Here is a 27,669-nt window from a genome sequence, read left to right as displayed (position 1 = left end):
CCGAGAATTTTAGCTGTACATCTATTAAAATTAATGGCATTGTGTAACTAAATATCCTGAATTGCTTTGAAAATCTCAAGCTCAAACACCAAACTATGATGATCTACAGGCTCCCAGAACTAAAAGTTAACAGTCTCTTCCATAAAAAGCAAAGCTCTCTTGCATCCTGGCTAAAGATATGCGGCAATTCACTGTATCTGAATCCAAGTGTGAGAACAAAGCAAAAGCTTCAGCCAATACAGAATGCATCTGCCAGCCTCCTCCACAAGTTTGGCTGGCCTGAGCACATCAAGTCAGTGCTCCAATTCCTCCATTAAATCCTAGTCCACTTCCATTACCATTTTTAGACCTTCACAGCAAATAACAGATCAGGTCCCAGTTACATTAGAGATGGCATCTCCCACTATAAACCAGCAACATACTTGTGCTGATGTGGGATAATGCAGGACAAAACACATGAGAACAAAGGGCAACACTTTCTCAAGTTGAGGAGATCCAGCTGGATCCGTGGAATGAATTTATTGAGAAGATTAGATTAATCCATCTTTAGGAAACACTGTAAAATGTTCTTATTTGATAATGCTTCCCCACCAGTACAACAGTGGCAGCATCAATCACCTCCCTTTTCCCATAAAAGAACCAAAACAAAACAAAAAACCCAACACCAAGCACTACTTTCTATGATCTAAAAATGGACAAACCAGAGATCCCAGAACGTACACTAGGGAACTTGCTATCACTGTTAACCTAGTTAACGTGAAGGTGCTCAGAACTCTAAAATAGATCAGTTATCCCTTCTAAAAGGTTTCCTTCCCCAGTCATCCCACTGGAGGAAGGTGGAAGGAACATTGTGATTTGACTCCAAGCATTGTTGTCTACTACTTGCTTTACCATGGCGGCCATGTCATATTGTGATATATTAAAAGAAGTGAATCCTTTGAATAATGAGTTCCTCATCATTTTGAGATGATTTCTTCATCAAATTTTATTTAATTAATTAAAGTAATTTATTTATTTAGATTTTATGGTATCCATATTAGGTACGAGGCATTTTACAAAATGAAAAACAGCATTTCCTTAACAAATTGAAAATTATTCACAGACCTGGCCATATATCACAGTAAACAAGCCAACCAATTATTATTAATATTATGAATAGTACCAGTAAACCAGAACCCATGGCCACTGTATCCCCATCCATCACTATCTCCTCCCCACATGTCTGAGGAAAAATTGGATTTGCAGCACATCCAAAAGGTTTCAGTCTCTTATGGACCCAATTTATGCACCTAAGTACAAAATGTAGGTACCAATGAAATCCTCAGCTAAGCTGCAGCCTAACCTAACATCTCTAGGCATCTACATTTTCATTGTTAAATGGCTAAAGGGGAAGGGGCAGCAGAGATGCCCAAACCACTGTGCTATGGGATATTCTTATATGAGTAACTCTCAGTCTCTCCTGTTGAAGCTGTTCCACTCTGTATAAAATAATTTAAATATGCATTGGACCAGAGAGCAAATGAGAATGACTCCATAATCCAACAGCTAGAGCCCCCAACTGGGAAGTAGGAAAGCTCTGTTCAAACCCTTCTCATCAGGCCAGGGAGATAAATTGAACCAGGGTCTCCCATATCTCAAGTGAGAACACCAAGCACTGGGCTAGAGGTTACAAGGAAGGCTGCCCACCAGGCTGGCTGTTTTGTGAGGAGTTAGTCATGCACCACCCTCATTCTTACAGGAAACAGCTGAGGCTCTTGACTCAAGGAAAGAATTCCCAACTGTGCATCCCAGGCCAAGGAAGGGTCTTAGGGGACAGCCCCTTCCTCAACGTCTACTAATGGTTGTTTTAAGCAGCTCCCCATCTTGTATGCTGGTGTTTGTGGATCCCATTCTCATGTGCCTTTCTTTTCCCATCTTTAGGCACCTAACCCAGGGATTGTGGATTCCGCTGGGTGACTGGGCACCTAAAAGTCCATTTGGGGATCTCAGTCAAGGTCAGTACCATGTAAGGATTCCCATCTATCCTGCAATCTCCAAAGGCATATCAAATCCAGTACGGATCAAGTGGATTAGAACCTTTCACTTAGGGCTTGTCTACATGGTGATGCAAAGTGGACTTGGGAGGGGTGGGGGAGTGAATAGTTGTGTTGCTAACATGTTGTGCTCTAAGGGCCCTGTGCAGACCCTGCGGGCACAAACTAAGAGGTACCTAGTTCACATTAACGAAAGCCCATTCAAAATGGGAAGCAAAAAAATTGTATAGGCAAGTACTAATCACTAGAGCCATTTATCCCCCTCATCACCAGTGCTCTGAAATATTAATGAACTATTCATGGATTCTATCACCTCGGTGATAATTATGTATTTCAAATCATTAGGTCATAGTGTACTAATTATCAGCCCACACCCGAAAAGTAAAGCAATGTATCCTCATGATGACTATGGTAGCTAAGCAAATCTTCCCCACATGTTCATTGCTTCTAAGATCTATAACAAGATCTGAATTTAATGTGCTGATTCTGTGGGTGCTCCGAGGCTCAAGCACCCACTGAAAATAATAGGGGGTGCTCAGCACCCATGAGCCACAGCATGTGCTGTGCGTATAAGAGGTTTGGGAAGACTAAGCCTCCGCAAATGGGGCAAGAATTGCCAGATGCGGTGCACCCCCTCTTCGGAGGAACACTGGCCCACCGCCTTAGGAGTGCAGCCACCAGAAGCTCCCAAAAAGCTGGGGGGGACTACCAGTGCCCAGACCATGGCCCTGCCCACGCTCCACCCTGACGCCATAGCTCCCACTGGGCCTCTTCCGCCTGAAGCCCTGCTCTCGCTCCAGCCCTTGCCCCGAGGCCTCCCCCTGCTGTTCACTGTTCTCTTCCTCTTCTCCCACCCGTCACTTACCCTTAAGGCAAGAGGGAGCAGAAAGGAGCAAGCGGTGGGTGCCTAGGGGGATGGGGCAGAGAGGAGCATCCACTGGCAGAAACAAAAGTCAGTGCCCCATACATTGAAAGGTTAGATCAGTTTTAGCCTGGGCAGCCGCTGTATTTATCGAAGGCATATTCTACAGAGCCAGAAAGGACTTTTATTCAATGAAAGCAACTATCCAGGTTTTCATTTGGGTCCTTGCTGTCTTTTACCATTAATTCTGGCACCTTGTGCAGTAAAACATTTCTGGCATGGAGCATATAGCACACTATGCAACACTGGTTAAGAATGAGTTTGCTCTCTGATGTGTTGTCTAAGCTCCCAACATTTTAGTGATAAATAAAATAGCATTATTAAAAACATACAAATAAAAGAAAGTAAAACCCACGGTAAATTCAGATAGAAAAGGAAAGGTTTTAGTTACCGATATTCACTATTAGACATTTAGGTCCCCAGTTCTGCTCTCTTTGACATCAACAGCAAAACTCTGATTGAGTTCAATAAGAGCAGAACTAGGCCCTTGTAGAGGGAGAATTTAATTTTATTGTGACTAGATGGGCACAAGGATATGTCTTAGCAAGACATCTTCTGCTTGTCATTTTCAACCAGGGTAAGTGTGTAATTCTGGAACTGGCTTTATATTTGCCACTTAGCCCAGCTAGCCCCTCAAGCGTCCTATTAAACCACTAAATGATTGTAACTGTGCATTTTATATTGTGTACAATGCAATCTTGAGTTTTTAGTGCAACACTACGTACTTGGGACCATAACATTACAATCTTCTCTGTGTAAGGGGCAGCACACAGCAGCACCATGCCTGCAGGAGACTAGAGAAAGAGCGGTGATGCAGATTCACAATTCCTCCCCTTCTCTCCATTTGTTGAGTGTGTGTGTGTGGGGGGGGGAGGCGGGGCGGAGGCGTAATGTGACCAGATGTCCCGATTTTATAGGGATAGTACCAATATTTGGGGCTTTGTCTTATATAGGTGCCTATTAGCCCTCATCCCTTTCCGATTTTTCACACTTGCTATCTGGTCACCCTTGGGCGGGGGGGTGTTAAGCTGTTAGCCCCTTCCCCCTGGTCCTGGGGCAGTTTAGTCCTCACTGGACACCCAGGCAGCTACTCTGGCCAATGAACGGGGTAGGGAAGCAAATGTGAAAAACCAAAGAAAAATCTCCCTATTGTAATTGTGGTTAGATTGTAGCTAGCTCATGGGCAACCATGGAGAGAGAGGGCTGACGAGTAAGGACTAACCTCTCCAATCCTGCACAACTATAAGTGCATGCTAGAACTGCAGCTTAGAAGACTGCAGGAGCTTCCACCAAGTTGCTTCCCCCGATTGGGAATAACTCACCAAAAATGGGATGGGATGGAAAAGAGAGTAAGGATAGCACTGTGACCCCTCTCTCTCCCATCCCTACCCCAGACACTGGCTGGTCAAACAGTATATGGAACGCTTTAAAAAGATGTAGTAAATTATTTCCCTTCCTCGCACAAGTAGGGAATTCCAGGATTCAATGTTTCTCTCTCAGACACAGTGTCTCCCAGTGGTCCTCCAGGAGAGGGGAGTGACATACTGGCCCTTACAAGGGTGTCTAGCAGGCAAAATTTTGCTCAATATTCATATTGTAACTTTGTCTAGCAGGCAACATTTAGCTCAATATTCATATTGTAACTCATATTGTAAGAAGAATAAAGTTCTACATCTTCTTAAAATTCATGGTTGATTTGCACCATTAGAAGTCGAATGCACTGAGCACAAGAGAGCAGTAAGAGCTGACTGTATATTGCTGGGGAGATATCACACAACACTTTGGGTTCATTGCTCTCCTGAGTGCCACAACCTCAAAAGAATTGGCACTATCCCAGCATGGCACGTCAACTGAGGAACCTATTCACATGGAGTAGGTGAATTTTTCTGGATCAATTATATATGTTTAAAAAGATTTATATTTAAAAATAAAAATAGTTCCAGATCCTAAATTAACTTTTTTTCCTTTATAAATAAATTAATTATTGATGGTGCTGTTATTTTATTTTTAAGTGATTTCTTTTCCTATCTGGACTAAATTCTCTTCAACAATCCGGGCTTTAATTTATCTTCCCAAACTCCACAGCCAGCACTAGATAATTTACCATTCCAGGTGGCTGCCCCTGCTAGTTTGGGGGTAGAGCTACCTTTAAAGAAGCACAAACCCTGAAACTGTCCTGGCTAGGTTGGAAGTGCAGCTGGGTTGGTGCTATGTTGGTACAGCAACTCCTGCACACATGTATACATGCACACACACACAAAAAGCTGCTTCTCCTTGTGTAGCATGTGTATGTATGTTTAGGGCAAAGGGGTTTTTAAGGGATGGACAACTGGCAAAGTCATGGCTGGTAGTGAGAGAGTGGCTGTCATTCCAGAATTACACTTTTGTAGTGGCTCCTGACTGCTTTTGCTGAGAAAGGGGCAGATACCATTAAAACAATCTCAGTAGATGGGGTTGGGGACAGCCATCTGATACTAAATATTAACAGACCAAGACAATTATCTATGTACATTGGCCCTGCTGCTGGTACTCCCTTCCCCCAGTTGCAGAGACAGTTAGGGCTTCCTGCTGAACTTTTATTTAGGATTTTAAAAAGACAGTTTAGTAAATGTACAGCACACTACTCTTGTATTGATATTAACACACAGGAGAATGAAGGCCAAATGTGAGTGCAGCACCACTTAGATCTACATCCCTTGAGAAAATGTTCCTGCAAAAATACCCAACAAAGGAATGTGAAATTTTTGCTGCAAGAGTTGCTATGTTTTATTCCTTTCAAAAATGGACTGTACCATTTTAAAATGATCCCTAAGACCAGACGTCCAGTTACAGCTGGGTTTTCCTGGTTCAAAGGTAAGAAGTGTATAAAGTGACTAGCATTGCAATACTATAATGTTTTTACATTTTTACTTCTTTCATATAGCAAAATTATACTCTCTTTTCAAGAGTAACCGCTGAAATTAGAGGAAGGGAGTGAGACATAACAAGAAGTAGCATCATCTGAGATCCCTGATTTTAATGTGGATTTTCAGTAACAGACGATGGGATCAACTCCTCAGGTCATGCTGAAAGCCACATGAATTGGGGAACCTCCTTCCTTTTACTTCTGATTGGTAGGTAGAGCACTTTCCCCAATACTGTGTCTTCCACATGTTCAGTAATAACATGGGATAACTCTGTTTCTAAAACTAAACTGGCTCTTTATTAAAATAACTGTTTGTGGAGATGCTGTAACTGCAGTTAGCATTCAATCCATGTGCACACAGACTGACTTCCTGGTGCCTTCTCCAAACGTTTCCCTCCTGCAATCGCTGTTCTTCCCTCTAAGGTCCATACAGGGTGCTGCAAGGCGCAGTTAAAAAAGAAACATATGCACATATCAATATAAAATGAAAGGGATGCATGCTATTTTGGCACAAAACGCACGTTTTACACCAACAAGATTTTACTGATCCATAACCAGAAAAATTACCTGGGCCCTGATGCTTCAATAAACAACACATGGGGTAACTGTTGCATCAATGAGACCCCAACTCTATGTGTTGCGCATTGCAGGATCGGGGCTTGAGATCTGAAGGTCTTTGGGTCAAGAGCCCTTTGGGGTTTTTTCATTATGTGTGTACCTGGCATCTAGGACAGTGGGCTCCAGTTCTTGCAGTGGGGCCTCCAGGCACTACAATAAATAATAATAAATTAAAAGTGCCACAACCTGGTTCAGTCCTTCACTCTGAATGGACACAGATCTATTATGAGGGGATCCAACTTCTGAATACCACTGTGAAGGCACCGGAATCATTCCCACATGCCACCCTGTGGTCAGGCACAGCACTGCAGGCAAATCCTGCCTTGGTTTCCCTCCATCCAGTCCAAACAAGTCCAGACCAGCTCAGGGTATTAAAGACCACCCTTCCCAGAGAATCTCCTTTATTAAAAGAAAATCTCTTTAAGCGCTCACAAAACCTTGCAACCTCAGCTTCCTGGCTGAGGGACTGTCACCTGTCTTGAGTTCAGTATTTGTCTCTGGCCAGATACTTCATCTGATTTCTTTCACCTCACATCTCTTGATTCTCCCTGGGTGGAGTCTTCCTCTGAGGTTAGGGTTTGTGGAGGTCTCTCAAGGGCTGTCCCAAATATGAGGCGGGGCCCTCTGGGCTGTCTGTTCTCCATGTCTCTTCCACTAAAATCTTCCCCTTTCCCTGGAGCACTTCTTCTGTGCTTCATCACCTGATAGGTTCCACAGGGAGCTCTCTGTTTCCAGGATCCCCCCTTTCTAGGTGCCCTGTTCTAGAAGTTTACCTTCTACATAATCCAGACTTCCTGTCCTTGGAACACAATGTTGGTTTATCTCATGTTCCCTGTGAGCTTCCCTGCTCTGGAGCTTCCTTCCTTCCCAGGAGACTTTCTCTATCTAATGTCCTTAGCCTTTTATCATTCCCAGGTGCTTCCTTGCCTAATTAACTGCCTCCCGGTTACACAGTGAACTAGAGTTGTCTCATTTTCCTTTGTGGCACCTGTCAGAGATAGGCTGGGTCTCTAGCCCCTTCAGAGAGCCAGCTACTCTGACATCCTGCTTCTAAGCCCCTGGGTGTAGGGGATGACTTAAGGCTAGCTCTGAGCCACTCTGATGCAGACCCTGTGTCTGATACTCTTTTGGGCAGTGGGATCTCCTTGTCTTAGACCCTGGAACCAATGCTACACACCTCCTGAGCCTCCAGAATGGGATCCACGAAAGCCAGGAAGTTGAGTGAGGATCTGCCTAAACTAGCCAATAGAGGATGCCAAAAAGAGAGATGGGTCCTCAGCCCTGCTTCTCTCATGGTGTTCAATGCCTATCTCTGTTTGGGTTTATACTTGGGAACCTTCTCCTGGAGTCAAGCCTAAGCCATTTCTATCAGGAAAGGTGGTGTCATACCCCTAACTCTATGCAAAATGGCTGAGGGAGGAGAAAGAGGTGATAGAGGCCTTCCTTATAACCTTTAGCCCAGTAGTTAGGGCACTCACATGGGCTATGGGAGGCTGAAGTTCAATTCTTTACCTTATCTGATGTACCGCAGGGATTTAAACAGGGGTTTCCTACCTCTCAAGTGAGTGCCTTAGCCATTGGGCTACAGAGTTACACTCACATGCTAGCTGCCCAATGATTCTTCAATTATTTAAGTATTTCATATACAGTGGAACCGCTTCACAGAAGAAATTAAGAGAGCCCCACAACAGAAAATCTGAAAGTCCAGCAGTTAAGGTACTAACCCACATCAGTTTGTTTGCTTGTAGAAGGATTACAGCTTTAAAAAATGGCTCACTAATTTCGTTCATGGACAATGATTGGTCATAAAAGCAAATTCCTACAAAACTTTTATAGAAATCCTACAACCTTCTTAATAGTTATTTATCTTTCTTCCTAATTTGCATACAGTTGTAAGATTCTTATGAGACAGGAAACAAATGCAATTGTCAGAAATGCTCGGAATCTGATATAGTACATCTTCTGGTATGTGAAGAATACAGAATTTTGCTGCCTAGTGGAATATAGAGTAAAGTAAGCAATCTTTTTGTTAGCTAATGGAAATGTATGTGGCAAGCTGTTTGACAGTATATATTTATAAAATATTTCCAGACTCTTCTTCAAAAGAGTGATTATGGGAGCTTCTGATCTGACTGAATTAACCCCCCTAATCTGCAAGTTTATTCTTATTCTGCAAGCTCTTTTAACTGACTAATTCAACCATTACCGGTCATGCATGCTGACTTTCACTGATTGCAGGGAGCAAGCATCAGTTGGGAAGGGCTCCGAGAGACGTGGTTTCGTTCTCAACTCCCATGGTGCCTTCTCCACCTCCTTGGTATTTCAGAGAAGACCATCACCTTCTTCCCCGTTCTTTGCAGCTGGCAAGGATCAGGAAAGCCAATAAGCTGTGATTTCTACTTTTCCGTTAAACTCTTTTCATTTTATCTTTACATCATCCGCCCATCTCTCACCACCCTGCCCGTTTGTCTGTATCATTCACTTGTTGCATCCTGTCTGACATATTGATTGTGAGCTGTCTATTTTGTATAGCACCTAGCACAACGGTGCCTTGATCCAAGCCACAGCCATCATAAAAATTATTGGTTGAACTACTGCATAATTAGTTAACTCGCTGTATACTACGAATTATTTTAATTAACAGCTCATGTAAATTAGCTAATTGGTTTGGATTTCAGATGTCTAACCACCATGTTCTTCATGCTAATTCTGTCACCCAGTTCCTGCCCTTTTCTTCAACCCAGCTTCCTCACCCTTCCTGTCTTTACAGCTTCATCTCCCCTTTCTGCTTCTCTTCTCCTTTCAACTCCTGTCACCTGTTCTTCTCTCTTTCTCAGCTACTGCCAATTTACACTCAACCTCTGTATTCTCCTCTGCTCCTTTTTTCTCTTGTGATATCTCCCATGGCACAGGTCGGCCCTGTGTCTCCACCCTCACTACCAACTGCACATTTCCCTGCAAGCTACCCCATTCCTTTACCCCTATTTCCACCTTCACTTTCCTTCACTCCCTCTGGAATACCAGCTCCATCTCTGAAAAGATTACTACCATCCACAGACTTTCCATCTTTCCCTCCCTCCATGTCTTGGTTCTCATGGAAAATTAGAGCACATTCACTTCCCCATACTGCACTGTGTTTGTCTCTCCTGCTCACTCACACACACTGAATCACCCCCAAAGGACAATGCTGGGAACAACAGTGTCTAGCTTTCCTGTGTCTTCTCTTCCCACCCCTCTCTCCACCCTCATCACTTATCCTCTTTAAAGCAAGACTGCATCAGATTATTCTCCCTTTACTCTCTATGCAGCTGTCAGTAGCTGACCTTTCAACTCCTTCAAACTGTCTTCTTCTCTTCTTCTTCTATCCTCATCCTCAGAGACTTAATATCATGACTGACCTCTTAGCATCTTACCAACTAATGTGACCTTCAGTAATGGACCAACCCCCCCATTCTCCAAAATGGGCACTCACTCAACCTTGTTTTCAGTAACACTGTTCTTTCTTTTATCCTGCAATATGCAACTTCCCTTTCTCGGATCACCTCCTCATTTTCCTCAACATCACTCTGTTCTGGCCTCTCCACACATTCCTCTTATGACCTCCAGTCTAATAATGTCCAGGACTTCTCTGTCACTTTTCCAGATCTCTCCTCCCTCACCTTGATAGCAGTTCCTTCTACTTTACTTTCTTGCAGTCTTGATTCCTTTCCTCCTCTTTCCCACCAATTCCACTAATCCACAGCTCTAATTCACTGAAAGTGAACAGAAGAAAATCTGACCTATTGAATTCAGCTACATGGTTAACTCTATATATTAAATCCTAGCTCCCTTTCCCAATACATACTGTATATAAATTGATTTTCTATTTCTTTACCAGCCTGAAATTCTGCCAAGTGGAAGTAACAACACATTTTATTAGTACAACCTGAACATGATTCGTTTTGTTTATTTAGCAGAAGCACCACTGGTATAGCATGGAGACCTGTGCAATTTAAGTTTCAGGTCTCTGGACTCTGTAGTGTTATAGGAAATTGCTAAAATATAAAAAGTACTGCACCTTTAAGAATAAACCGTCTAAGAGAAATATCAATCAAAAGTACTTCCTGTTAATTAAAAAGATCAATAGAGAATGCCCAAATACTGCCCATATGCCTATCTGTGCTACCTCAATTCACTGAGACTATGATATTGTACATGTGAGGAGTTCTTATTCAGTTCACCTTTTGATGGCATGACTAAGGGTTTATTGTTATTACATTGGAAATATGTCAACTCCCTACTTCTTTTAATATGCTAAAGCACATCTTTACAGACAGACAGTCAACAGTCCAGAGGTAAGTTGCTTCAGTGGTACTGTGAAGGTCCAGAGAAGACAATTTAAAGGGCCATGATGAGACATCAAATCAAGATTAGAAACTGATTTGCTAGTGTTGGAGGATGATATGAATACTAGCTCACTAGCTGAAACTTTGGAACACATTTATAGTACCTAAGTAGACCACCACTTAGTCTTAGAATAACTATTCAGTGATGGATGTCAGGATATTTTTCCAAATAACATGATTTTGAACATTGACCAGAGCAACAAGAGCTCTACTAGCTGGTGAGCAAAATATCAAATTATATTTTAATGCTTTCAAAGATAATGAGTTTAAGGAATCTTAATTAACTTCAGTGGAGACGTTTCCAACAGAAAAATGTCAACACTTCCATTCCTCTTACTCTCTCTGATCGATCTCACTCTTACATAAAAATGTCAGAATATCTAAATATAAATGTGTAAATACTGGCAGTTTTCAAGTTTCCTTTTCATCCCATTCCTAATGAAGGTGAACGATAGTGACTTCATGAGCTTTCCCTAAGCAAACCTTGAGGGGCTTGCTGATCTCTGATGTGCGGCTCACTGAAGCTCTAGTGTTTACAAAATGTGTCAGATGGATAATGTTCACTAATGAACCTGAATATATTAAAGGATGGTAATTCCTCCAAATTTTATGATGCTTTAATGATACTGGTAATAAGACAGCTGAAGACAGATACCAGCAATAAATACATATCCACTGCTAGTATTAGCAAACAGTTTTGCAAAATAAAATATTATAGCTGTACATAGTTAGAGCTTGACAAAGTGAAAGATGTATATTTTTGGTAAAATAGCTATGACTTTGTTTTCCTCTGTTCTATAATGAATATTTAACCCTTTTACTTAATTTGTTAAATATTTTGTGCATTAAGTTAGTGTTGCTTTAAGATGAGCTATCTGAGGGGAAGGGCTGGAAACTGGAATCCGCCAAAAGTTCCTAACATGCTGACTGAAAGGTGAGATTTATTAGTAGCGCTGCTGTTACCAACTCATAATTTTATTCTGTGTCTTACAATAGCTGGTGTTTTATATAAAACTCCTGATCTTGGAGACAAATCATTACATGAGAATTTCAGTTTTTATTTAAAAAAATAAAGTTCTACCCAACCTGGTTTCAGAGAAATAGTTGTAAACGTGACCTGACTGCAATCTAAAAGGCTCAAAACCAGAAGACAAATTAAAAGAATCCAACATTTCTTATTTAAAAAAATATATTGTGTGTTTTAAGCCAATCTCATGATTTCCAGGGAGCCTGACACATGAGTGTTGAATGTTTGGATCTGGCAATATTGCAAATAGCCACACGTTCAACTTGGGATCAGTAATCAAAATCCAAAAGGTGCATTAGGTTAAAGGCTGATTTGCATTACACCATATATTTGTTGTCTTCTTCAGGAATACCAGCATTGGTGCTAGTGAGAATGTTCCTGACTGACTGGTTTCAGTGTTGATTCTGATCCTTAGGGCTAAATTGTGACTTGGACTACACACCGACTCAAGAGAGAGAGAGGGGAGTAAGAATCCCAGTTAAAACTGTGCAGGATACCCAGACCTGGGTTCAAGCAAGTAGGAATGAGAAGGTACTGTGTACCTGCAGATGTGCGTGGTGCGGTGAGGAATAAGGACAGCTTTGGCTGCACTCCTCTCATACTTGGCCTGAAAGGCTGAATCTGCACATAGAACATCATAATTGACTGTTGGTTAGGCCATCTCCATGAAGCATTCTCGGCTGTGGAACAAACTCCCCCCCACAGATCACATATGAAATAACCTTTGAGTGTTGACCTTCAGGTCATGCTGCAAGATACAGTCTGTCATGAAGGACGGAATTTAGTAGCGGTTGATTTGTGTACTTTTATCATTTAATTTCTTATGATTTGGGCTTTGTTATTAAGTATTGTGAGTTTTTATTTAATCTCTTTTACACAAGTATGGCAGAAGGAAGTTATGACAAAAATAAAACTAGAAGTTCAGTATTAATGTACAAATGAATGTGTCTTGAAAATATATATGTTATATGTGGATATTATTGGACAAGATGTATGGCTATAACTTCAATAAAAAGCTACACTACACAAAATGAACAATGATTTTTATCAGACTTCAGATAAATATACAATGAAAATATTTAACCAGACTAACAGTTGGGTGCATGAACAATAAATATTTTAAAAAACTATTTGTGTGCGTTTTTCCAAACTACTGTTCTCTGAATTTTCCAAATGGGTCACAATGATAAATATTGAGAAAACATGCCAGGTAATTTCTTTTGAGTGTCCTGTTCTATCAAGTTCTCTCAAAGTCTCCAGCACCCAACATTACACTACCATAAACGATCATGTGTGGAAAATTTTTTAAATGAAGTGTGTGTGTGTGCATGTACGTTTGTGTGTGTGTGCGTGTGTGTGTGTGTGTGTATACATTCTCTTGAGATGGTATATATAGTATAAAAACATCATGTATATAAGGATGATGTTTATGGAGAACCCGGAAAGAAATAGCAAATATGAAGCAAAAACAACAGATGACAATGTGGATTAGAGTACCAGTTTATGGATCATATGTTCTTTTTGAAACCTTTCATCTAATATTTGTAAGCACACAGCATTCACATCTTCTAGTACTTTGCACAGTCTTATTGATTCATAGAGGAATAACAAATAGTACCTTAGGCAGCAGTTCTTCTAAAATGTTGCTGATATCATACAGGAATAAAGAGAATCTCATTGTTAGATATGATTTGGGGTACAATTCCTCTAGCGTGCTGAGCATTAAGGTCTTTTAAAGAAAGAGGTTTTTATTAACCCTACAGAAGGTATAAGGAATAACTCTTCTGGTAACAAAATCAGTCTGGAAAATTTGAGATTTTGCTATTAAAGACTAATGACAAGGATTTCTTACAGAAATGAACTGCATTGTGCAAGAAGTTAGATGTGACACCAGAAGGGGAAGGGAGGGGAAAAAAACCCCATGATTCTTATCAAAATCCATGTTATTAAAGAAATTAAATTGGAGTTATATAAAACTGAAGACACCGATTATGTGTAATGGTGCAGAACCAGGTTACATCAGCACTGAGTTTCAGGCAGTTCACATTCCATTTTACCTACAGTTGCGGAAAGTTGAGCTAGTGTCAACTTCCACTTAGAATGCCATTGATCACAGTGTTACAGAAAGTCAAACTGACGGAGAAGAGGAAGCAAAAGGTTCTGGGTCATGTCTGTGCTGGGTTTTAATTAATTCTTATTAGGCACAGTAATACAGCAAAGTGCACATTAGATTTTTGAGACCCAAAATCATGAATATATACGGAATACTGTCAAATTGTCAAATGTTTGAAGGGGTGGAGGAAGGTAAGTTATACATTAAAGTGCTTTTGGATTAATGTCAATAAAAAGTGCATGGCACACCTCTCCAAATGTTCAAACTGAGCCACTCTAGTGTTAAGTAATGTCTTATCTGTGCTGGATGAGCATGGCATGATGAGGATACCAGCAGGTGTGTTGTCTTTTTTAATTGTATTCATTTTAGTGGGAGCAATAAACATTAAGGGCCCTAGAGTACCCTTGTTGAAATGTCCCATGTTAACCATTTTTGTCTAATTTAAATAGAAGAAACTTGCTATGCGACTTATTTAACTCTTTATTGTGGTTTTTGAAGTTGTGGGCTGGAAATAAGTTAATAATTATGCATATTTGATTGTCAAAATGAATATTAATTACCATTCCTGATATGTTGCTGCACCACCAAAGATTGCTGCTAACGCAGACAAAAGAGCTCATTGAAAGAATACAGCACACAGGGGAAACTAACTTATTTATTTAAGTGACCAATTATGTATGCATATTTCCATGTACATTGGCCAAACTGGACTATCACTACACAAAAGGATAAATGGACACAAATCAGACATAAAAAATAATAACATCCATAAACCAGTCGGAGAACACTTCAATCTCCCAGGGCACTCTGTCGCTGACCTGAAGGTTGCTGTACTTCTCCAAAAAAATTTCCAAAAACAGACTTCAAAGAGAAACTGCTGAGTTAGAAATTATCTGCAAACTTGACACATTTAAACTGGGTTTAAACAGAGATTTGGAATGGCTCTCTCATTGCATGAGGTAAATTGCTTTGCTCACCCATTTTCACCTCCTACTCAATGGTTGTCATTAGACCTCAAGTACCCAGCTTTTATCCACTTACCCCATTGTCTCTATGCGCTTGTATATGTATATGATGCCTCCTATATGTTACCTATTTGCTGTATCATTTCTACCTACTGCATCTGAGGAAGTTATCTGAGGCTCACGAAAGCTTATGCCTGCTGAAATTAAATGTGTTATTTTTTAAAGTGCCACCAGAACTCTCATTGTTTTTGCTGCATATTTCCAGGTGACCAAAAGGGCATATGTTATATATCCACAGCCCACATGCAAGGTTGGATGTAACATGTATGTAGAAATTACTTTAGGGATCTTCCCATTGATTATATAAACAAGTCACCATAAAATGGCCTCCAAGAAAGCACAATTGTTCTGGTATCATGTTTATTTTGAAAATATGAGACTTTTTTTACTATGGGGGCTTTAGAAATTGAAAACATGAAGGTTAGAGCATAAGTACAGGCAATTCTTTATATCCTCCTAAGTAACAGAGTTTATAAAGGGAGACAAAAGCACAAAGAAAATCCAGGGGCCATAATTAGCTCATGCTTAATAAAGTTAAGACCTCAGCAAGAGGATACCATTTTAATGCTCAGCCTATGAAAAAGAGATCTAACTATGTGATTTTCCTTATCTTCCTTAGAATATTAGCAAGACTTTGGAAGAACTGTGCCTTCAGGTGCAAATTAATGTCAGGGTCTGCTTGATAAAATCAACTTGCCATAGCCTCAGTGTTTTGTTATGAGATCTTTATGGATCTGTCAGATCAGACATGTTCAGCATGGGCTCAGCCCTGCATCCATTGAAGTTAATAGCAACACTTCTACTGACTTCACTAGTGCCAGGAACAGGCCCACAGTTATTTTAAGAATTTAATCATATTTTTTCCCTTGAGAAAAAGGGCAGGGAGCCATACTATCTTTTTCCATGAAAGATATGATATTACAGATGTGACACACCAAGAAAATGTCTGAATTATTTCTTGTTCATATTATGAATGACCCTGTTTCCTTGTTGAGTTTGGTATTGTTACCTGACTGAATGCATATATTCAAATTGAAGGAGGCTGTAAAAAAGGACCACAGGAAGGGTAAAACAAAGACAGATGAGACAGTCTCTCAGGTACCCTGTTTCGAAGGAGTTAAGACAAGAATGGTGGGAGCAATAGTTGGGAAAGAAGCTATCTATCTGGCATCCAATTTAAGATGTTTTACTCTTCCCAAGGCTAGGGCTCAGATCAAAAGACCCCGATGGATTAAAATGGTGACCCTGGCAGAAGATAGGAGTTAAAGTCTTAGTAAGTTGTGAGCTTGACACAAAGACAGGCTGACTGAGAGTCAGGGTCTACAGCAAGAAAACTGTAACTAGGTGTCCAGCGAGACCAAGGGGACATCAAGGCTAAGTCATATCTGTATAGGGGCCTGAGGGGAATGCAGGAAGTAGATAAGCCAATATGCATATAGGTTTCTTTGTTATTTTAAACTTACCTTTGTAAGTTCTGTATGCCATTTGGGTACAATAAATCATACTTTGATTTGGAAAAACTGCTTTTGTGCCACTGCGTACTCTCACTGGCCACAGCTTGGGCAGTGTCCTACCCAAGTGGACCTGCTAAGTACATGGTTTTTAACTGGAGGGTTTAATGAGGCAGAGTGTTTAGATAGTGGAATCCCACCCAAAAGAGAAGTGGAGGCACAGGCGTGCCACTTGAAAGGGGTGCACTTAGGGTACTAGAAAAGGGTGTCAAAAGGGGTAGCATAATTTACATAACTTACTCGATGGGGACCCAACCTAACGTTCATTACAGTTAATGGGAGTCTTTCCATCAACTTCAATGGGAGCTGGATATAGTCCCAAATCCTTTGACTGCTTATTTTTAGTTGATAATGTAGCAATAATATATTGTTGAATATATATCTATGTATCTACTCCTGGCAGTTATATGGCCCCCATTAGTATCTGAGCACCTCACAATCTTTTAAGTATTTTACCTTTATTATGTTGTGACTCAGCAAAGAGGAATTTCTCATCTCTCCCTCTATCTATAAAAACTGGGATTTTCAAAGGAGTTTAAGGGAGTCAGAAACTTCTATCTGTGACATGGGGAAAATTCCTTCTTCTCCTTGAAACTAAGTCTTTGCCATAACCAAATGCATCTTAATTATGTTTCTTCAAGTGCACAGTAGCACGCTTTCTTACACTGTGACCTCTGATCCTGAGACTTAGAATTCTAGGAAACTACATGACATCCCAATGAGCGTTATCTATAGACAAACATTTCAACCCATGTTCTGTACAGTATGTTTCCATAGGTTTCAGAATAAATACCTGAGTCAGTTGTGATGAGCTGTTAATAAAATTATAATAAAACCCTTCCATACAGTACATGATCTCTATTGCCACACATTTTATTGGTATGAAAGGCAGATTATGTGGCAGTTTAGCTACCCCTTGAGCCACATAAAGGTCACATGGTAAAACTCAATGTACTGTAATTATAAATGTCCAGAATAGAGTCCTAGAGATCTGCTAATCTCTATATCTGATTTATGCTTCATGATGGGGTTAGGAACTTTTGGATTTGATCCAGAGAGAATGTCTGCTTCATACTGAAATTATAAGTGGACAGGTGTGTACAAGAAAAGGGAATGTAGAAAACAAATTCCTCATGATTAATTCATCCAACTCTATGTTTTTCACATAAAGAATTTTATTTTAAAAGCCCTTTGCCTAGCTACAGTCACAATTCTGTATAATATCCAGTATCTTTTGATAGGAATTATTTTTTATCTGTGATCACATTTATCTGTGGATCCCTTCATGAAAACCACCAGGAGCTCAAATTCTAGTTTGTGCTGGCAGCTTGACTAACGATGAAAAGTATAAAAATTACTATTATGTGTTTATAAATCACCTCCTGTACCCTGAGGTGACTTTGGGATTTCATGCTTTGAATACTGTTTGTCTGTGGAATGTAAATGCAAAATAACAACAAGATGTTCACAAGAATTCAAAGAAAGGATTAAGAAACATGGAGAAAAACCTATGCCTTGTAATTTTGTAATATTGTATATTTGATAAATATTGTACTGATCTTTTCTTTCCTCATGATCTGGGTTATAGGTGAGTGTGGTTTGTTTGACAGAGAAGCTCTGGGAATGGGAATTGAAATAAAGAGCTCTTTGGGATCTGTGAGGTCCCATCTCCAGCTCATGGGTACGCTGGTACTCCTTTGTTAGAGCTCTGGTTTTTTGGATTTATTTAGGTAATGTGGTCTTGTCTCATTCCTTCCTATACCCCCGATGTTACAATATGTTCTTTATGTATGTAAAAAATACATGATACTTTTTGACACAATATACACTAGGGGCCCGAGTCTCATCTGGACTGGAGTTGTTCAGAAAATAGGAAGTTTTTCTATGTGTAATTTTGACTTTTCATCAAACCCTAAAATTTTTCACTGAACAGAAAAAAAGGGCTGAAAATTAAAAAAAAAAAAATCTTTCTGATGAAATTTTCCATTTTCAGTTTTTTGGTTTATAACAACAAAATTAATTATATTTGAGCTATACAGACCCTTTCCATTAAAATTTTCATGTTGTGAAAACCCAAATTGTCCATTGAAAAATAAGTTCTAAGGAAAAATTCTCAAACAGCCTGAGTTACAGCTTATTTTACACTGGTGCAACTCTTTTGACTTAAATGTAGCTACTCCTTATTTACTCTGAGAATCAGGCTTTAACGTTGAACTCTGAGCCTCATTGAAATCAATGGCAAATCTCCCACTGACTTCGCTCGGGGGAAGATTTCCCCATATATTGTTGCAGTCAAATAAGGTTTGTTTTGCAAAGTTTGTCCCAGGCTCTCTGAAGAAATTGAATCTGTCTTCACAAGTCAAGGAGCACCAGTGCAGCTGTCCTGCAGTTAATGCCAAAGACCAAATAGGAATGAAAGGGCATCTACCTCTGTCAGCAAAGTATTCATTAACATCAGCAGTTGTTCAGGTTTGGCTACAATTTGAACCTATCCTGAATTTAAATGAGTTTGGTTTCAAGAAGAACATGTCACCCAGCTCTGATGAGAAGTGAGAGACTTTTCTGCCTTTGAAAATATATATATATATATATGTTTGTTAATTGATCTGGAATATAATCGGTTAGATCTGGGAGTAAGGCATTATAAAAAGGCTCAGATGAAAGAGGGGTTTTAAGTTTTGTTGTAGCAAACCCCATCACTTTGTTAGAAAACCAACATAAACTTTCTTTTTGTGGCTATTAATAAAAATATTCTAATAAATAAATAGATAAATAATAAATACCTTGCTCTTATATCGAGCTTTTCATCAGAAGATCTCAAACAGACGGAGAAACAGAGCCACAGAGACTTGAACTGACTTGCCAAAGGTCCTACAGACGGTCAGTTGCCCTTATAAAGACCACCTCTATACAACAGTTATGATATCTGGGAACCAAGTATTTCCCTGTGGTTAGAATAGGAAAAATTGTATTATCTCTGACACAATGGTGTAGCAATGCTTGATAAATATCAAACTGTTTGAAGAATAGGGGACTACATTTCCCGCTTTTTCACTAGAAAAATAAGTTTTGGTAGAAATTTGCCAACCAGTTGTAGTAAACAGTGACATTTTACTGGTAACCATTCCAAAATGAATGCAAACTTTTTGTAAGGGTCTCTATTTATTCATGTTTTTATTGATTCATTTCACTTTTCTTTGCATCTTTGCCTGTACTTCAACATGTGAGATACTATTAACTGTAAAATCACTCCTAAGAAGATAGAATATGTGAGACTTGGAATATTCTTGAGCTGCCCAGCTGGCCTGAGAAAAGGAAAGGATCACATGATCCCGCTTCCTTCCAGCATCTTGTTTTCAGTGTCACTGTGCTTCTTAGTTCACCGGCAGTGCCTTCCTGCCCCAAATAGACCAAGCTTCTCTAGCTAGCTTCTTATTAATTTTTGAACAGCTCTGTTGTGTTCTGTCATCTTGAGGTGTGAAAGCTGTATGAAGTACAGTGTCAAAGAGCTGGGTAAAAGATTTATCATGACATCTTTGTCTAAGCCAAGATTTTAGAAGTCTTGTTCTTGAAAGGGTTTAACATGACTCAGAATCTTTATTTTCTTATTGATGATGATATTTCACATTATAGAGTTCAGCCACTTTCTAGAGATGACATCCAGACTTGTAAATTCCCATTATTGCTTTGCTCAGTGCTTACTTTGGCTAGGAACATAAATACAAGGTTAATATACTGTACTGGCTTCATTTCTTTCCATTCCATTTTGTGATAACTTCAGTGCAGGCTCACTAATGTATTTTGCTGCAGGTCAATGGACCATGTTGGTGCTGAACCTTTGCCTCTCGAAGTAGAAGACCAGTGGTTTAATTAACTTTGCCAGTCATTTCTGCCTTTCCCATTTTTTTAAGCAGTGAAGGAGAACTTAGAAAACACTATTTAAATTTTGGCAATAAACATACCTAATGGAGTTTTAAATGGTATTTAAATTATGTCTAAATAGATCTCTAAACTCATTTAGCAAACAAATGACTACTAATGCTTTAGACAAAAAGACTGCTGTACTGGGTAATGATCTTTGAAGTGAAAGGAACATGGGTCAATAGAAAATTCCTTTCATATTAGTTAACAATTTATGTTTTATTTTATCTTAAACATTTTTAGAGTGAACTACTTATTGTGCACTCTCTGACTAGCAAGGAAGCCACGAAACTAAGATTATTACTTTGTAGACCATAAGGCACGAAACTAACTGCTGATGATTATATTTTTAGCTGGTAAAAGAAATCTTCAAATGTTTTTATGTACCTTACCTTACTGACTTTTAAGGACCTATTTATAAAAATAATTGTGCACCTGGACCTGTGGAGATAGAGATTGGATTAGTTTCACATTTTCTCTGTGTGATTCTCAGTGCAGTTTCTAATGTTTTTAAGGGAGACATAATAAATGCACATTGTCATGTGCTTTTATTTGGGTAGTTTCAGATGTGTGAAGTATTTTTTGTATTCATATTACGGAGTGTGATTATAATCATCAAGACCTGAGACGAGTGAAACTTCTTTCAGTGTTTACAGCGTTCAGTTTGTGTCATATTATATCACAATCTGTGGCAGAGGATCACTCTCTGAAGAACACACAGAGAAACACTTCAGCAGTTTCTTTGTAATGTAGATGGAAAACAAGCCAGCTGGTACAATTTAAGGAAAATCTCCTTAAAAATCCAAGACTGAGTAGTGAGTCATTAATTATCACATTTTTTGTATGACAGCTTCAGTGGCATATAAGCATTTTTGCTTAGATAGCAAAATACATGAATAGCTAACACCATTGCAAAAGTTACTGTAAGTTCAAGGAAGTTATTCACTAGTGACTATACCATCACCTTTCCTGAAGGGAGAGTTTGTTTTCATTTAAGAACCACAACATCAAGCCATTGTTTAAGTAGACATAGGCTTGGTCTACATTGCTGTTGGCAGTCGACGGGAGATACGCAAGCTACAGATGTAACTTGCGTATCTCCAGTTGACTTACTTACATTGCCGTACCACAGAGTGTCCACAGTGCTGCATCAACTGGAGATGCCCTCCAGTTGACACAGCCTTACTCCTTTTGGGGAAGTGGATTAATGGCGTTGACTGGAGAGCACTTCTGGGATCGATTGAGCGGGTTTCCATGACCCGCTCAATTGAGCCCGCTGCATCGATCCCCCAGGAGCCGGTAGTGTAGACATAACCCCTAGAATCTAGACCTAGAAAAAGTATTATGACCCAAGCTTTTTAGAAATGTGAACATTTTGTTTTCTTATGCAGTCTCCATACAAGCATGATAACTGTGATTGCAAACAATCAGTTAAATATTCTATTTATGACTTTCACTTGCTATGTTAGATTGAATTTAGATTGTGAGTTATTCAGGACTGGAACCATTCTTTTGCTTGGTTTTGGGTGCTCCAGAAAAAAAAAATATTAATTTCATTTTTCACTCAGCTGCATATTTACCCATTTGCAAGACTGCTGGTATTGGGATGCATAGGTTGGATATCTGTACATTTGTATGTGCAAATAACTCATATTGAAGTTTTAGGTGCTCAATTATTTTGGTGTGTGAAAAGATCCTGAATAAAATAGAATAGAGGCAGCCCAAGATCTTTCTCTTTATGGTTGTTGTTAATATGACTGCACAGATATTGTAATCTGATAAATTACCTTATTTGGATGACATTTATCTTTAGCCCTTTTATTATTCAGGAAATAGAAGGATTTGGAAAGGAAAAGTTATAATGCAAATAAAGTGAGTAAAATGTAAACTTTTTAAGAGCAGGTAAGAGAAAATGGCAGCAGATGTTTGAAGAGTGTCAGTGATTTGTAGGTTAGGACAATAAGGTAGTATCCAAAAAGGGTCCAACAAGGTTCACTATATCATCTGATGGCAAATGGAGAGCAAATGACATGAAATATTCTTTGGGTGTCATTGTTCAGTTGTTTTCATACATCAAACATTCATTCCTTCAAAGGAGTACAGCTCACTTCATAGGAAGTGTGGAGATGATGGCACAGTTGCCAGTGGCATTGGTATTGTAGGGGCAGTGAGAGCCCCAGGTAAGCAAATGCACTGGACTGCAAATGGGCAGGGTAGAGCGGCCACAGGACTTCAGTATATAAGCATCACAGAGACAAACCATCGTTGATTACAAATTGTTAACCCAGCAAAACAAGTCTGCTATGCACAGAATATACGAACATGGACTAAGACAAAGGAAGCCCTCGGAGCAGTATCAGAGGAGCACAGGCAAGAAGGCATGACACATATTCTTTTGACTTTTATTACTGGGGTGGGGAGTGGTAAGAGTGAAGACTTTCTGCAAGACCCATGGTAGAAGTGACAAGGACCCAGATTTGGGTAGAAGGGACAGTGAGAATTTTTTTTAAAAAAAGAACAGTAACAAAATTCCCTTTGAAAACCAGAGGAAAGGGGATCAGATTTCACCTGGAAAAGGACAGTTGCTGGACTTGCAAAGAGTGCAGCTTGCAGTAGCGAGATGACATCACAACAAACAGTCCTCAGGGTGAGAAATCTCTTCTTTACAGTCAGCATTAGTAGCAATGTTCTTTGTGGGGACCAAGCAGTCAGCTCAGCTGTTAAAGCTGCATTTGGCCAGAAAGACTGTTTTATTTATACATATTTTAAAAATTTGCTCATCAGCGTGGGGCTGGGGGTCTGTGTGCTCGGCTATATTCTCTGCAGTGACAGTGTTATTTTTGTGCTACTGCTCTCTGCTGAAAGCCATATCAGCTCGGCTGTTATAGTTATTGGTTACAGGATATAGTTTTGAATTTCTCATATTTTAGACCCCGTGGGTGAAATCTTGGCCCCACTGAAGTCTATGGGAGTTTTTCCATTGACTTCAATGGGACTAGGATTTCACCAGGGTGTCAAATTTTCTACACACAACCTCCACTTCTGTGCGTACTTCTGAAAATATTTACCATGCACATTTTTTTAACAGTGCACACATAAGCTATAGAATTAGAACTGGTGAAAAAATGAAAACCTATTTAAATGAAAAATGTTAAAACATTGAAATTGCTTTTGTTTCCAAGTGTTTGAAACACCCATTTGGAAAATCAAGGTTTGTTTTCTATTTTTTTTCAAAATTGTTATCAAAATGTTATTGAAAATGTTACCAAAACAGCTACAGAAACATTTTGTTTCCTAAAATGTGGATTTTTCTTAAATAAAAAATTTCAATCGCAATTTTAATGTTTTGATGTTATCGATTTTAAAATATATTTAAAAGGACACTACATGTTTATGAAAATGAAACTTTCACCAGTAGACAATTTTCAATGAAAAAAATTTCATTTTTTGGGTGGGGGGGAAAGCCATCTTGTGATTTAAAAACAATGATTTTGCTCAGGAAAGCTACATAGTTTCTGTCATTTGCCTGTTCAAGTGCTAGAGCTGGAGAAATAGGTATAGAATTGTTTGTGTATGCAAAGTCACAGCTGCACAATTGGGAAAACCAGGTTGAAACCTCTTTGATTCCTTGGTCTTTGAAGTCTAGAAGGCCTATATAACATTATTTCAGTTTTGTTTAGTGAGACGAGTTTTTACTGTTAAAAATTGCTATAGATCACATAGAATCATAGAATATTAGAGTTGGAAGGGACTCAGGAGGTCATCTAGTCCAACCCCCTGCTCAAAGCAGGACTAACCTCTGCTAAATCATTCCAGCTTGGGCTTTGCCAAGCCACACTTAAAAACCTCTTAAAAACCACCTCCCTATGTAACCCATTCCAGTGCTTTACCACTCTCCTAGTGAAAAACGTTTTCCTAATAGCCAACCTAGACCTCTCCCACTGCAACTTGAGATCATTGCTGCTTGTTCTGTCATCTACTACCATTGAGAACAGCCTAGCTCCATCCTCCCTGGAACCCCCTTTCAGATAGTTAAAGGATGCTATCAAATCTCCCCTCATTCTTCTCTTTTACAGACTAAACAGGCCTAGTTCCCTCAGCCTTCCTCATAAATCTCATGCTCCATACACTGAGGAAAGCAGAGACAGAATGGGCAGGGAGGATGGAGGCTGAAGAAGTGCAGTGGTAGGAAAGGGAGACCAACAATCAATGACAATACAGCAAGTGAGAAAAATAATGATCAACTCATATCAGGAGGCTGCAAAAATATATTCCTACTTGAAGGGGAGAAGGGGGAGGAGAGGCCATTGGGCCCATTCACGAGAAGTCCCCCTGGAACTAGTAGGATAGCGAAAGGGCAAATGAAAGCCCTGATTTACCCCTCTGCACTTGGCAGTAATTGGTGCTGGCCCGTTGGGAGAAGAATCTCTAGAAGTTTGGAGTATTCCATACCCTATTCCCTGCAAGTTTCTCCCAGTTACTTTTTCATGGATAGAGATGCCTTTAGGCAATCTCAGCAGCATCTGTTTACTGCAGCCTCAGCAATAGGTACATAGCTATCAAACTCTGGATTTGCCCCACTCATAGCCAGCAGCTGGGTGATCAGCCAGTCAAAGGCAGAGATGTTGCTAAATAGGGGAAAATAGATCTTCTGGTGCAACTCACTGTTGGTTGAACTTGTGCAAGTGAGTAAGGTATCCTAATAAGAAACATCAGAAGAGTCAAGAAAAGCAGGCGGAATCAAGTCCATCAAAGTATTCAATTTACATCCATTTGTCTATTTGCTGTAGTCATCCTGGTACACTGAAAAATACAGATGTGTACAAAGATGTAACTAATGTGGGCATTTTTATATCACTCTGAATGTAACAGCATGGAGCCAATGAACTCAGATTGACAGACAAAGCTTGCCCTCAGAGACAGCTTGTTCCTGAATAAGCATGTTATATAATAGAAGCACCAACAGGAAATCTTCCCCCTACTTTATTTTTTTCTTAAATTCATTTAGATTCTAGGCTCACTCTTTGAGTGTCAAATAGAAAAAGAAAACAAGTGGTAAGAACGGACAGTGCTACTAACCAGGATGGTATAATTATGATTCATTTCAAATCTGAACCAGCCTGAATCTCAGACCTTTCCTTAAACCGAAGCCAAATACTTAGAGAAACCAGCTGTACAGCCACAGCCCTTGTGCCTTCTCCATCTTCTTAAGCTCTCCATAACCCCCTTTCCTTGCTTTTTCTCCTGTTAAAAATCCTTATAGGGTCTGAACTATCTCTCTTCTGGACTGCTGCTGACACAGAGTAGGAACAATTATGGAATGGTTAGGGGATATTTTAGGGCTGACAATTCTGAAGGGAAACCAGAAGAGTCAACAGAATGCTTGTCTCTAAGGAGAAAACAAAGTGATGTTAACGATTTTGCACACGTGTATTTGGAGGCCCAGGCCTGGAAGTGTGCATCACTTTTTCAGTTGTAATGCTTTGGCTCAATACTGCAGAAAACTGTAGGACTTTAATTTTCCAGGGGAGGGCCTGTTACCAAGAAAACCTGGGCTTAGGGTCATGGAGAAGGAAGGCCACAGGAGCCTTTTGGAAAGTTCAGGAAAGAAGAATGAGGGTTGGGATTCAGTGGAAAATTAGAGAATTGAGCCATGAATAAATAAAGATATGTGCACAGTGCATTTTCAGAGAGGAGCAGTAAGATTTAGCCAAGTGACTCTCACTGATGAGATGGGAGTTGTAAAGGTCTCTGAATATTCACCCCTGTATGTCTCTTCCATGTACAAACATGGTCCATCTGTTCAATTATGCCCTCTGAAGCCCCCAAATTTATTTTTGTTGTGTATATTTACATTCAGAAGGGCCAAATTTCCCCCGTGTTTGCTCCCATTTGCACCGCTTCAAGCACATATAGGTTACAATCTGGTTTAAACCTGCTAAATTGAGACCTCCCCTAGGTGGAGTAAAGGGAAGCTCTCAATAAAGTCATAGAATCATAGAAGATTAGGTTTGGAAGGGACTTCAGGAGGTTATCTAGTCCAACCCCCTGCTTAAACTAGGACCAAGCCCAACTAAATCATCTCAGCTAGGGCTTTGTTAAACCGGGCCTTAAAAACCTCTAAGGATGGTGATTCCACCACCTCCCTAGGTAACCCATTCCAGTGCTTCACCATCCTCCTAGTGAAAACGTTTTTCCTAATAGCCAACCTAGACATCCCCCACTGCAACTAGTTCTGTCATCCACTACCACTGAGAACAGCCTAGCTCCATCCTCCCTGGAACCCCGCCTCAGGTAGTTAAAAGCTGCTATCAAATCCCCCCTCAATCTTCTCTTATGCAGACTAAATAAGCCTAGTTCCCTCAGACTCTCCTCATAAGTCATGTGCTCCAGCTCCCTAATCATTTTTGGTTCCCTCCGCTGGATTCTCTCCAATTCGTCCACATCCTTTCTATAGTGGGGGGCCCAAAACTGGACACAATACTTCAAATGTGGCCTCACCAGTGTGAAATAGAGGACAATAATAATTTCCCTCAATCTGCTGGCAATGCTTCTACTAATGCAAACCAATATGCTGTTAGCCTTCTTAGCAATAAGGGCACACTGTTGACTCATATCCAGCATCTTATCCACTGTAACCCCCAGGTCCCTTTCTGCAGAACTGCTGCCTAGCCAGTCAGTTCCCAATTGGTAGCAGTGCATGGGATTCTTCTATCCTAAGTGCAGGACTCAGCACTTGTCCTTGTTGAACTGCATCAGATTTTTTTAGCCCAATCCTCCAATTTGTCTAGGTCACTCTGTATCCTATCCCTATCCTCCAGGTATCTACCACTCCCCCTATCTTAGTGTCATCTGCAAACTTGCTGAGGGTGTAATCCACCCCATCCTCCAAATCATTAATGAAGATGTTGAACAAAACCGGCCCCAGCTCTGACTCCTGGAGCACTCCGCTTGTTACCAGCTGCCAACTAGACATCGAGCCATTGATCACTACCCGCTGAGTCCAATGATCTAACCAGATTTCTATCCATCTTATCCATTCATCCAACCCATACTTCTTTAACTTGCTGATAAGAATATGGCAGGTGACTTTATCAAAAGCTTTGCTAAAGTCAAGGTATATCACATCCACCACTTTCCCCACGTCCACAGAGTCAGTCATGTCATCATAGAAGGCAATCCGGTTGGTCAGGCATAACGTGCCCTTCA

This window comes from Emydura macquarii, unplaced genomic scaffold (assembly GCF_026122565.2).
Source record: "Emydura macquarii macquarii isolate MOO-44397 ecotype Brisbane River unplaced genomic scaffold, CSIRO-AGI_Emac_v2 contig_3019, whole genome shotgun sequence".
Classification (NCBI taxonomy): Eukaryota; Metazoa; Chordata; order Testudines; family Chelidae; genus Emydura; species Emydura macquarii.
The sequence above is the reverse complement of the archived record's forward strand: the minus strand, read 5'-3'. Positions refer to the sequence as shown.